The following is an 11593-nucleotide window of genomic DNA, read 5'->3' as shown; positions in this document are numbered from 1 at the left end:
GAAAGACAATGTACCAACATGTGCAGATAGGATCTTAAATCATAAATCAGGAAATCAGACCATAAAGATCTAAACGCTGACTGTAATTATAGAAGACAGAAAATCAATCACCACTATCAAGTAATGTTCAACAGATAATCATCAGCACCTTTTTTAACAGTTTCAAGCCCAGTGCACTGGTACCCCTTCAACAGCATTAGGCAAAACCAAGCTCTCAACATACACATTTACTTGTGAAAGAGCTCCCAAATTAGTAATTCGCAGATGCATGTGAGTATTATGTTTTGGATCGTAAAGGGCTAAAACTTCCCGAAATTTACACACAATTTCTCCTTCCTTTGATAGAAAAATAGCTTGCCCGGAAATCCCACCATTAGGGCCACTCAGATTAGGAATCGACAGCACTTTAGTCCAAGACTCTTTAACACCATACTTCTCCATCCTCCAAACATCCTTGCAACTGCCTCCATGATAACAAGACGAACATAGGTGCCCCCCTAAAACTTGTAAAGTCCACTCTGCAGAAGCCACTCTGTGTGCTGGCTTTTCCATCTCTCCAAATGTCTCACTCGACAAATCAAAAGTAAGAATTTTCCGCCCATCATGACAGCTAGGAATGCGATTCCAGACCCAATAGAGCTTTCCATTCACAAAATTACCACATGCGTCAATACCATTCACCTTAATGTTACCTCAATCCTCCTCCACGAATCAGTTTTGAGACTATAAACCTCAACCCGGATTTTTTCACCCATAGCATCAGAAACTTTCACAAGGGAAATGGCAACTATTTTGTAATCATCATTAGACTCATCATATCCAAAACCATAACAACTAAACAAATGTACAACTTTTTACAAAACTTAGGCAACTGTTTCAATTTTCTAGTTGCTGGGTTCCATAAATACAGTTGCTTTCTAGGAATTTTAAGACACACCAAACCATTACAAGAGCCCACAATATAAGGCATACTACCGCGATCGAATCTCATGGGATGATCGATATTGGTTGGAGTTGCCTCGGCAGTGGCAGTGATGGCTGAACTCAATGCAGCACTAAAAGAGCAATTCTTGAAGGCATTATCAGCACTCAGTTAAAGCTTATGATGATTGTAATCTTCGTTCTTTGATGATTTGTCAAGATGGGCTATGATGAACTGCTGGCTAGAGATTAAGGCAAACCAGGATTTCGAAACGCACCTGAACCTCAGGACGGACTTGACTGGAAGCCTCGTGAGGATGTCTTCAAGGACTTCATCAGGGATGAAATTGATGGTTGGGATTTCTTGGACTGGCTGCTTCTCCTGTAATTGGTTTGAATTAGGAGCAGAAGCAGAAGATTCTTCCATCTCTATTGTTGACAGCTGATTTTGTTGAAGCTTGATAGTCGGCTTTTGCTTTTGATTTGAGTTTGAGATTATTGCTGTGCAGAGCAAACATTACTGAGATTGGGTTTTGAATCTTTGGACGAATTGAGAAGTACAGTCTACATATTCAACCAATTGAGTTTCAGATGCTTGAAATGTATACAAAGTCTAAAGGGCAAAAAACTCCAGCGGCCATTAAACTATTGTCAGATCATGTTTTGGCCATCGAACTATTTTTCGTCAATAATTGACCACTTAATAACTTAATCAGTAAATTCGTGGCCATCTCGTTGATAATGACTCTTAATTTCTAAAATTAGCAGGACACGTGGTCAAGGACAGGGACAATTTTGTCCAACAATTTACAGATCAAATGCCACCACTTTCTGCTACCGCTGCTCAGTCAATAAGCCGAAACCCAAGTTCAAGAACCCCAAGAATCAGCTTTCCGACGACAATGCCCGCCAGATTATCAAAGCCAAAGCCCAGTACTTGAGCCAGTTGAGGCGCAACCAGGGCTGCTCTGCTCAGACTCCCAAGTGGATTAAGAGGACCCCTGAGTAGATAGAGACGACAGGGATGTATAATCCCACTGATTGGCTCTTTTTTAGATGCTCAACTTATTTAGTCAAATCCTTGTACTCCCGCAAATGGCCATCAACCATCGTTCCCATGGCGCAGCCGGTTGTAACGGCACCTATTCTTCCGTCTATCAAGGCTGAACACGATCCCAATCCACCACCTCCGCAACCAGAAACTGCCACCCCTATCAACCAAGAGCCACAACCCACCACCATCACTTCCCTCCCATCTCGACCATCACAAACCCCGTCATCTCCTCCGTTAGTCCCATCTTTTCTCAATTCAATCACCTACCTCCGCGACCTGTCCGCCGCCCTTGAAGCCTTCAACAGTTGCTATTACAACCTCCAAGCTCACCTCGATTCCATTAATTCCACTCTTGATTCCCAATTATCCCTCCAAAAATCTAATCTTTCCTCCCCACACCGTGAAATTTTACCCATTATTCCTCTCCCTCCGCCCACCTCCACCCGACCGCCATCAAACCCTTCTCCAGTAAAAGAAAAAGAAAAAGGAAAAGGGAAATCATGTCAATCAGAGCTGGAAAGCCTTTATACATTAATGTCTAGCAGAGGGCTTCGGAAATACATAGTAACTAATATTGGAGAATCGGATAAACTCCGAGAAGAAGTTCCAAAAGCATTGGAACTCTCGCCTAATCCGGCAAAATTCGTTCTGGAATGCTCTGGGAGATTTTTTTTTTGCAAGGGAGTAAAGCTTATACTAAGGATTCCCCCATGATTCCGGCGAGGGAGGCTTCTGTTTTAGTGTTAGAGTGTTTTTTGCTGATGGAAAATCAGGGTGGCGACGATAAAGTGATTAAGATTGACAAGGCAACAAAATTGTCCGGTCCTTTGCCACGTGTTCTCTGTTAATTTTAGAAATTAAGAGTCATTATCAACGAAATGGCCACGAATTTACTGATTAAGTTGTTCAGTGGTCAATTATTGACGAAAAATAGTTCGATGGCCAAAACATGATCATGACAATAGTTTAATGGCCGCTGGAGTTTTTTGCCCAAGTCTAAATAAGTCGAGTCGAGCTCAAAAAAAGAAATTCAAATGTACTTGAATAACTTATACAATTAATTTTAATTAATTTAATTAATCTATTTGTACTTGAATATTTTATACAATTTTATGACTTAAAAATTTTAATCAATTTAATTAACCTACCGAATGAGAAAATTAAAAAAGGTTCTTAATTTTTTAAACAAAACAAAATCCTAAGCCATCAAGGTAGGCTAAATTTATATAGTTACTAAGAAAAATTGGGTATACTAGCCTAAATAAATGTATAAACAAGGCTAAATGAATTTAAACGAACTATTTGCGAGCTCAACTCAGCTCACTTAGACAACGAACTTAATTTGATGTTTGAACTCATCTCATTTAGTTAAACGAACAAGCTGCCTTGAACTTATACGAATCTAATAAAGTCAAGCTTACGAGTAGTTAGTCCATTTAACATCTCTAAATATGAGGTGGAAATCCCCAACCCCCTTTTTTTAACTTTTGAGAAGTGATATTTGCACTACTATTTTTGTCTCTCACATTCCAATCCAAAAACTAATTTGAAAATGCTAATATCAATTTTAATTTTGGTTTGGTTGCCGTTTCCAAACTAGGCACTACTTTGCCTTTTAACTTTTCAGTTGTCAAATAGGCATTTAGCCCTACATTTAAAGTTCTTCGACAAGAAGGGCATTGTTTATATCCAACATTCATTCTTAATTTTTTTTTCTTTTTTTTATTTGTCTTTGTTATTTTCATTACTTCTTCCTTTTGTCATCCACTTGTAGTGCTTTATTTCAATATGAATGTTTATATATATAAAAGATGTGTCGAATGGATTGAATGTTTATTTATCTTTAACACTAACATATTACATTCCCTTTTCCTCTATCTTTATGATCTCCTTCACTCACATAAACACTGAAATTGTTTAATGCTATTCCAAATTTCCAACCTATATATGGACATATAATTTAGAGCCAAACATTGTGATAATTGAAGAAAATGTAGAGAGATATGACATACAAGCTTTGCTTCCTTTTATTTATTTATTTTTGGTAGAGTGATACCCAAAAAACAATAAAAGGAGGCTAAGTCTTGTTTGCTGTACTTATGATCGACGAGTTTAGTGGAATAAAAATGTATAAAATGGAAAGGGAAGAAAGGAAAATGAACTGACTCTAAAATTTAAGTTACGTGGGTATTTTGGTCAATGAACGTGAAATAGTGGTTTAAATGCCAATTGAAATGTTGCAAGGGCCAAAGTTCAACTCCTCCACAAGTTCCAAGGACTTTAGTCCAATTAACCAAAACATGGATCCAAGATCAATCTCGCAACTTGATTTGGGCTGTAAGCAGTGTTGATCCGGATAACCAAAATCGATCCGGATCGTATTCAGAGTCGCAAATTGTATTAATCTACGTAGGATAGTAGTAGGATCAGTAGGATCGTACGATCCCACCTCGATCCTACAATTTTTTGCAAATTTATGAAATACGAGACTCTATTTTGCAAGTAAATGAAAATATTTATGGTAGGTTTGTAATTTATCAAAGAATTGCAGTCTTTAATTGCAATTTTTGCCTCAAAAAATAAAAAAAACTCCTATTCTTCTCCTCTACTCAGTCCTCAGTCCTCTGTTCGTTGACTCGTTTCTTCATTCTTCACTTCAGCTTTCACTTTTCAATTTTCACTTTTTCTCCACCACTGCAGCTCCAACCAACAAGACGATATCGATGCGGCTTCTGTGAGGACTCGTAAAAACTATTATTTTTAAGCCTAACTTATGGCTTAATAAATTATTTAATTGGATTTTTACCACGAGGAATATTTTCTAGTCTTATTAGACCTAAATACATGGTAATATAACTTCGTTATATTTTTAAAGTGGCTCGTTTCAAAAATTAATTTCCTGGAGCGCGTTTAGTAAAAATAATGAATAGTGCTTGGAGATTTTATCCGCTGGAGAGTGCAATAAGTTTGGAATATTGGAGAGTTGTACTATGGTCCTAAAATAGGTAATCTTATGAATAAATACTCAAGTGATAGTTAGTAATACAATCGTTATAAGAAATTTTCGGAGGTTTCGCGTTATAACGTTAAAATTGACGGTACGCGTTTTCACACGCGCGAATTTATTTGAGGGACTTTAGACCCTTATTTCGGGATAATTAAGAGTGAATAATATTTACATGAATATAAGTGCACTAGAGGTTTAGTGCACTAGTGAACCAAACGCGTGAGAAATCGATCCCTAATTGCGCCAAACGCCCCCTAATGTGAGTTGACTAATGGGTGATTTGTGGCCACAAGTTAGTATCTTCTCTTGGAAGCTTAAAAATCTGATCACTCTCTCTCTCTTCCTTCTCAAGACTGCCGACCAGCTCTCTCTCTCTCTCTTAAGCTCCATTGTTCTTCATTTTACTTCACAAATCCTACTCAAACCACCACCAAAACATCTCCAAATTCAACCAAACTTGCACCATACTTAGCTTAACACTAGGAGATCATTTTGAGCTGCAAAAAGGGTGCTGGATATCACGGTTTCTTGGAGCATTTCAAGGGCCAAAAATTCTGATCCAGTACATTAAGAAGGTATAACACGATCCATCACCTTAAACTTGATTTATAGTAGTAGATATGCATCTTTAAGTACTTGCATGTAAGTAGATGACTTGATATTGTTAGAAAATGTGAAAGTGGGCTCTATGAACTCCCACTCTTGGGTTGTTGCTGATTTGATGATTGATGGTGGATATATTATTGGTTTAGTGGTTAAAATGATGGATTAATGGTGTGTAATTGATAGAAATTTCATTGGGTGCAAGAAGCAAAAATTTCCGATTTTACCCCTGCCTTGTTCGGCCATTTTAAGGCCAATTTTAAATGATCTAATGGCTTGAATCTGATGTTTATATGACGTATTAGATGTGTGAAAAATTTCATTGAAAAATATTGAGGTTTGGTTGGGCAAATGAATTTTTTTTGTGAAACTAGCAAATCTGGAAACTGTTCACGTATGGCTCTGACCAGCGGTGGTGTTTCGGCCATAACTCCGTCCTCGGATGTCAAAATCACGTGCTGTTGGTGGCGTTGGAAACTAGACATTCCAGGCTTTAATTTGAGATAAAATGCACATTCGGATTCTTTGTGAGTGAGCCGAACCAAATGTTTTAAGATCGCTGTCCTGTTGCTCTGTTCAACTGGAATGAAGTGATAAGGCAGCAAATTGATGCCCGATTTTGAACTAGTTGGGTGCTAAATTTTGAAATGATTTCTTCTGTGATATTATAGCCCTATGAATGTATTTTTCAACGACATAAACCATGCCCCATTCCGAGTTAAATTGACTGAGTTGTGACCAAAACAAGAGGACTGCCCTGTTTTGGAAAAACCGTAATACTTGGACTGGTTTGGGACAAAACCTGGGAGTCATCTTATTAATTGAAGTTCTTGATGCTAAACACTTACCAAAGGTATCATGGATGTTTCTTAGACCTTTATTTCACAAATGAACCATGGTTGGATAACTTTCTTGATTAAACGATTTGAATTGGGAAATGAAAGTCAAAAGGCAGATTGCCTTAGAAATTTTCCGGAACTTTGGATGATTAATTAACTACCTTCCTGAGGGTATTTCTCCCTGAAATTTGATAGAGAGATACCTTTCATATAGGAGTAAAATACTGCAAAAATTTATACCAATCCAATTTCGTTTTGACTCTTAGCTAAGGTTCCAATGTTGGAAACTCAAATCTGGAAATTGTTCACCAGACTTGAATTTTCCCAACTTCGAGCTACCGTATTTCGGTGCTCGAAACTCCAATTCTCAATCCGCTTGTTCTGACCTAAACCTTACTTGCACCTCCAATTGAGTTATAAATTTCATGGGCTAGTTTGCAACGAGTGAATTCTGCCAAATTTCCAAAGTTAGCGAAAAACCAACCCCAACTCAATCCTGAACATTCTGGAACAGTGATTTCAAGCTCATTTTTGAGTACTTTTCACTTAGATTCATGGAAAAGTGTCTTCTAAGAACTTTTAACACTTTCCAAAAGGTTTCCAACGGTATAAAGTTTTCTAATTTTGGACTTATATCGAGAGAGATACGAATTTTCAAAGATTCACAATAAAACTGAAATTTTTTTAAGGCAAAGGAGTTTTTCTAAAAATTCTTAATTCTCTTAGATTATTCAAACGTTTTGCCCTCGATTTTCATGATAAAAACTTAATTAATATTGTACTTAATAAAACGCAAGTTGAATCTCGATTTACGAGTAATTGAGGTTCATTTTCGTGAAGTATTCTTTAGATTGTACTAGTGTACAATCTTCCTTGATAATTGGGATATTTGAGTGATTATCCACTATTATCTGCCCAGGTGCACACGAAGACCTTCAAGAGGATCTTACAGTGGACACTTAAACCTCCAGAAATAATTCTTATTGAATTGCTCGGTGAGTGTCAAGTGTGTGAATCCTTGATACCTGCTTATTTATGGTAATTGTTGGAGATTTTAAAAATAAGGGCGGGTGTGTACTTTATCACACTCGTTCTAATTTCAAATGAGTGAATGAAATGTATTGAATGAATGAATGAAATGCAATGGTATGTTATAACTACATACGTCGTTGGAGTGAATCTCCTCGACTTTCAAATGAATGGGGGACGCCCAAACTCATAGGCCGACCTTGGACTCGAGCCGACAATGGGCTTGGTCGGGAACCTGGGTGAGCTATGAGATATATAAGCTCGACCTAATGAGAGGTCTTGCTTGGCATACTCGTGGAGTATCGCCTTATAAATGACTTGTGGGCCCTGGAGGTGTACGGTGGACGGAGGGAAGTAAGTGGTGATCTACGGAAATGGAAATACCGACCCGGTTGACGGAGGGTCATCGCGGGAAGGTATACGAATGGCATCGGCAGAGCGAGTGGAACTTAGCTCCTGAGAGCTACTATATCCTTAAATTATTTCTGATTACTATTCCTGCTCGAATGGTTGATTATTGAAATATCACGGTTTTATTTAATAAATTTGGGATTGCTATTTGAACAATGTGCTTGCATGTGTGTTCTTGGCCTCACGAACGTTTAGCTCACCCTATAGTTTTGTTTTCCTTAACAGGACCGAATTTCGGAGAAGTATGGAGAAACCCTTCGTTGTTCTTTTGTTTAGAATTTCTGCTATATTTTGGCTATGCCCTGGTTTGGGTTGTACTTTTGGAATTGAAATGTAAAAAAATTTGGGCCCTGGCGTGTATTTAGAATTTAAGTCGTATTATGATTACCCGATGTACTGGTTACACGTTAAGTGACTTGTTAAGTTTGAACGCTTCCGCATTATTTGTATTCATGTTGCTCTCTTCGATATGTTCGGTTTGGTTTTAAGTTGAATGGAATTGCTTGAGTCCTGGCGAGAGTTGGGCAGGTGTCCCGCGAATACCCTTTGGTTCGCCTTAGGGAGATGTGGAGGCGTCATAGCTTCTACCAAATACCAAATACCAACATTTGAACAATGGGAAGAATTTGATTCAGATTTTACACAGGTTTGTACTTACTATTCTGACTTTGAATGTCCTAATTTGACACCATTTTCTTTCTTCTTTTTTTTTTGTTTTTGTTTTTGCATCTTTTCAATTGTCTGATTGGATCTTTTCAGTTTCAACAACATGATTTTGATTTGTCTACCTCTTTATAACGTTGATTTGTCTAAATATCATCAAGTGAAATTTGCAGTTACCAAATACAGAGTGCTTCAACTCACATAGATTATTATTTTGTTTCCTACTTGTTAAAAATTCTCTTGTTTCAATTTATAAGTAGACATTTTTTTATTATGTTGTTCTTATTTTTGATATTGTAGCCTTTGTGGATCGCCAGCCAGGCTTCTTATCCCACTGCTTAGAATAGTTTAAATGTTGACAGATGACATTTTAGTAGTTAATTTTGATCTTGAAAATCTTGGATTTGGATGTTTGGCTTTTTAGTATTTGTGGAGGTTGATAATTATTTTATATTTGAAATTATGATTGTGTAAACTGTAAAGCATTTGGTTTTAAGACTAGAAATTGTGACAAATAACTGTTATGTTCTCTTCTTTATTACTTGTCAGACAATAAATAAAAAACGTTATATATTTATGAATAATTTATTTATTTGATATCTTTGAGGATGTACAAAATGGTATATGAATCTCAAATTCATTAATTTGGTAAATTTAGGAGCTTTTGGTGGGATTTTGCGATCCTACGATTCGATTCTATGAAACTAAAATCGATCCTATGTAGGATCCGAATTTTACAAACCTTGGATTTAAGCCATGAAAATTCGGGACAAGTAACAACCCTTTTGCCTCAAGTCCAAAACTAAACACACACTTGTACTATTCCAAACTTGGGGGAAGTATAATTAATTAATTATAGTTATTAGATGCAATTACATCCGATTTTTGTACTTCATCAAAATTTGATGAACAAATACAAAAAAAGTGTATTTGTTTAAGATTTGGTCTATAAGAACAAAATTCATGCCGAATATGTGGTCACATAAGCATATATCAAATCATGAGCCCATGATAGATATAACAACCATATACACCAAAATACTCGCGTTAAAACTCTTAACCCACTCCAAATTTTTTTTCCACTTGAAACAGAAGAGAGAAGATATGTAGCATGTAAAAACTAGGTTCAAGCTGTTGAAATTGCAAGTCCAATAGAAGATATGTACTACAATAAATTGACAATTTTGTACAACTATATACTACATAGATTCTACCAATCCCTAGAGCCTCTCCCAAAAAAAAATCCAATGGAAAGTTAAACCACTTTTCTTTGAATGTAAAGTTTTTGGTAAAATCCCATCAGATATTTAGATGGCAAAAACTAAACCACATTATACCTGGTTAATAAAATCTCACAACATTATTCTAACTAAGATGAATAACTGGTAACAGAAAGGTATAGCTATTGCCAGATAAAGATAGTGGTACCATTATGAACATTTTACCTCATCATTACTCACTATAATAGGGGTACTTTCAAGCATAATCAAAAATAGCAGCAACTAATAGTAATCCTTGAGCTGCTGCAACAAAGTTTTACATACTGGCCCAAAATAAGTTCGCCAAAACTTTGCTGTCGACATTGAAGTCAAGTAGAACGGTTTACCAAAGTAGCATCCATTTTAATCCCTTTTGCCTTCTGCAATCCTGCTTCATAAACAGAGGAAAAGACTGTTTGAATAATGTTATTAAATTGTTGTCAATTATAGTAACATTTATGCTTTTGCAACAAATATAATATCTGTCGTATCTCCTTGGGTAGTCAACTCTGGTAGCTCGTGTAACTGGTGGATTGAACACTGATTGGAGAGGAATCTCTATGAGAACAGAATCATAGTTGGGCTAATTATCTTGACCTATAACATTATGGTGCAAGTTCTCAATATTTTTCCTAACATGGGCGTTGATGAAATTAGGAATTGAGATTAACACTAGCCAACATTTCGACACACACTTCAACCTCAACAGGGTTTTAACTGGAAGGCTCGAGAGGATTTCAATCAAGAGATCATCAGGCAGGTAGTCTCGGTTTGGAGTAAGTAGATGATCACCAAGCATGTTGGTTGAAATATTTGATAACTTGTCCGAGACTTGGTTAAAAGTAGAAATCATGAGAAGATGATTGTCTGAATTAGAGGAAAAGGTGCTCTGCAGATGATCTTTATAGGTGGTTTTCTGACGTTTTCTGCTTGGTATTTGTCCCATGGTGCTAAAGTCATATGTGATTTGGTACTGCTGTGAGGAAGAGCAGATAAATGTTTAATGTAACCAAGAAGATAAGATCTTGGGTTAAGTAGAATTTCTTATCCTTCAGGGGATACCTATTTTATTTGAACTCTTTCATGGTATATGCATCAGAAATCAGAATTTGTGTGGGTATATAATACTAAGAGACATGCATCAGATAGTAATAACAGTAATAACAGTCCGTGTACAACTAAAGTTCTCCACCACCTTTTTAGCTTGAAAAAGTGTTGAATAATGTGCTGAATCAATTAGCTTGATTAATGAGCTAGTTGGAATGTTCTCTATGTATCTAGAATGTTGGAATGCTCTCTAGATAATTGGAATGTTCTCTAGAATGATGGAAATTAAGAGAGTTGTTGGTGTGGTTGGAACACTTCCCTATGTATCTAGAATAATTATTTACAAGTATAAAAAGACCTTGTAAACTCCAAACCACTATAATAAGAGAGAGTGAAAGAAGTAAAAAAAAGAAACAATTGAAGCTACCCTTGTCTCCAAATATTCCTTTCAATTCTTGGCCTAATATCCAACAAAAAGATTAGGGCTTCTTTACTTTTGTGTTTCCTCCAATGTCCTCCCCAACAATTTATTCTAATAACAAAAAAAAAAAAGGGTAAGCTATTCCATGATGCTTTTATTTGCTTTAGTTTGTGTTTAAAAAAGAATAAATCAAGCAAATATATCCTTCAAAACATCACTTTGGATCAACTTCTTGCCAATAATGTAAAAGCCTGCAGAAATTAATCGTTTAGGTGTAATATCTGCAACAGATTAGATGTTTGATAGTCTTTGTTATTGTTTTTATTTTTTGACATCCTT

General features: G+C 36.4%; 1 long non-coding RNA gene across 3 annotated transcripts; it reads left to right on the top strand.

The window, feature by feature from the left end:
• Nucleotides 1-5320: 5320 nt before the first annotated feature.
• LOC113735270 (uncharacterized) lies at nt 5321-10874 on the top strand. Of its 3 annotated transcripts, none has more exons than XR_011841978.1 (3): nt 5321-5557; nt 8090-8510; nt 10444-10874. It is a non-coding gene; the product is annotated as an uncharacterized lncRNA (long non-coding RNA). The 3 variants fall into 3 exon arrangements; XR_011841977.1 differs by lacking the exon at nt 10444-10874 and adding an exon at nt 8828-9119; XR_003459556.2 differs by lacking the exon at nt 10444-10874 and adding an exon at nt 7344-7419 and having other exon boundaries at nt 8090-8334.
• The last annotated feature ends 719 nt before the right edge of the window (nt 10875-11593 follow it).

This window comes from Coffea arabica, chromosome 3c (assembly GCF_036785885.1).
Source record: "Coffea arabica cultivar ET-39 chromosome 3c, Coffea Arabica ET-39 HiFi, whole genome shotgun sequence".
NCBI classification, from domain to species: Eukaryota; Viridiplantae; Streptophyta; class Magnoliopsida; order Gentianales; family Rubiaceae; genus Coffea; species Coffea arabica.
This window is presented reverse-complemented; position numbering and strand designations above follow the sequence as displayed.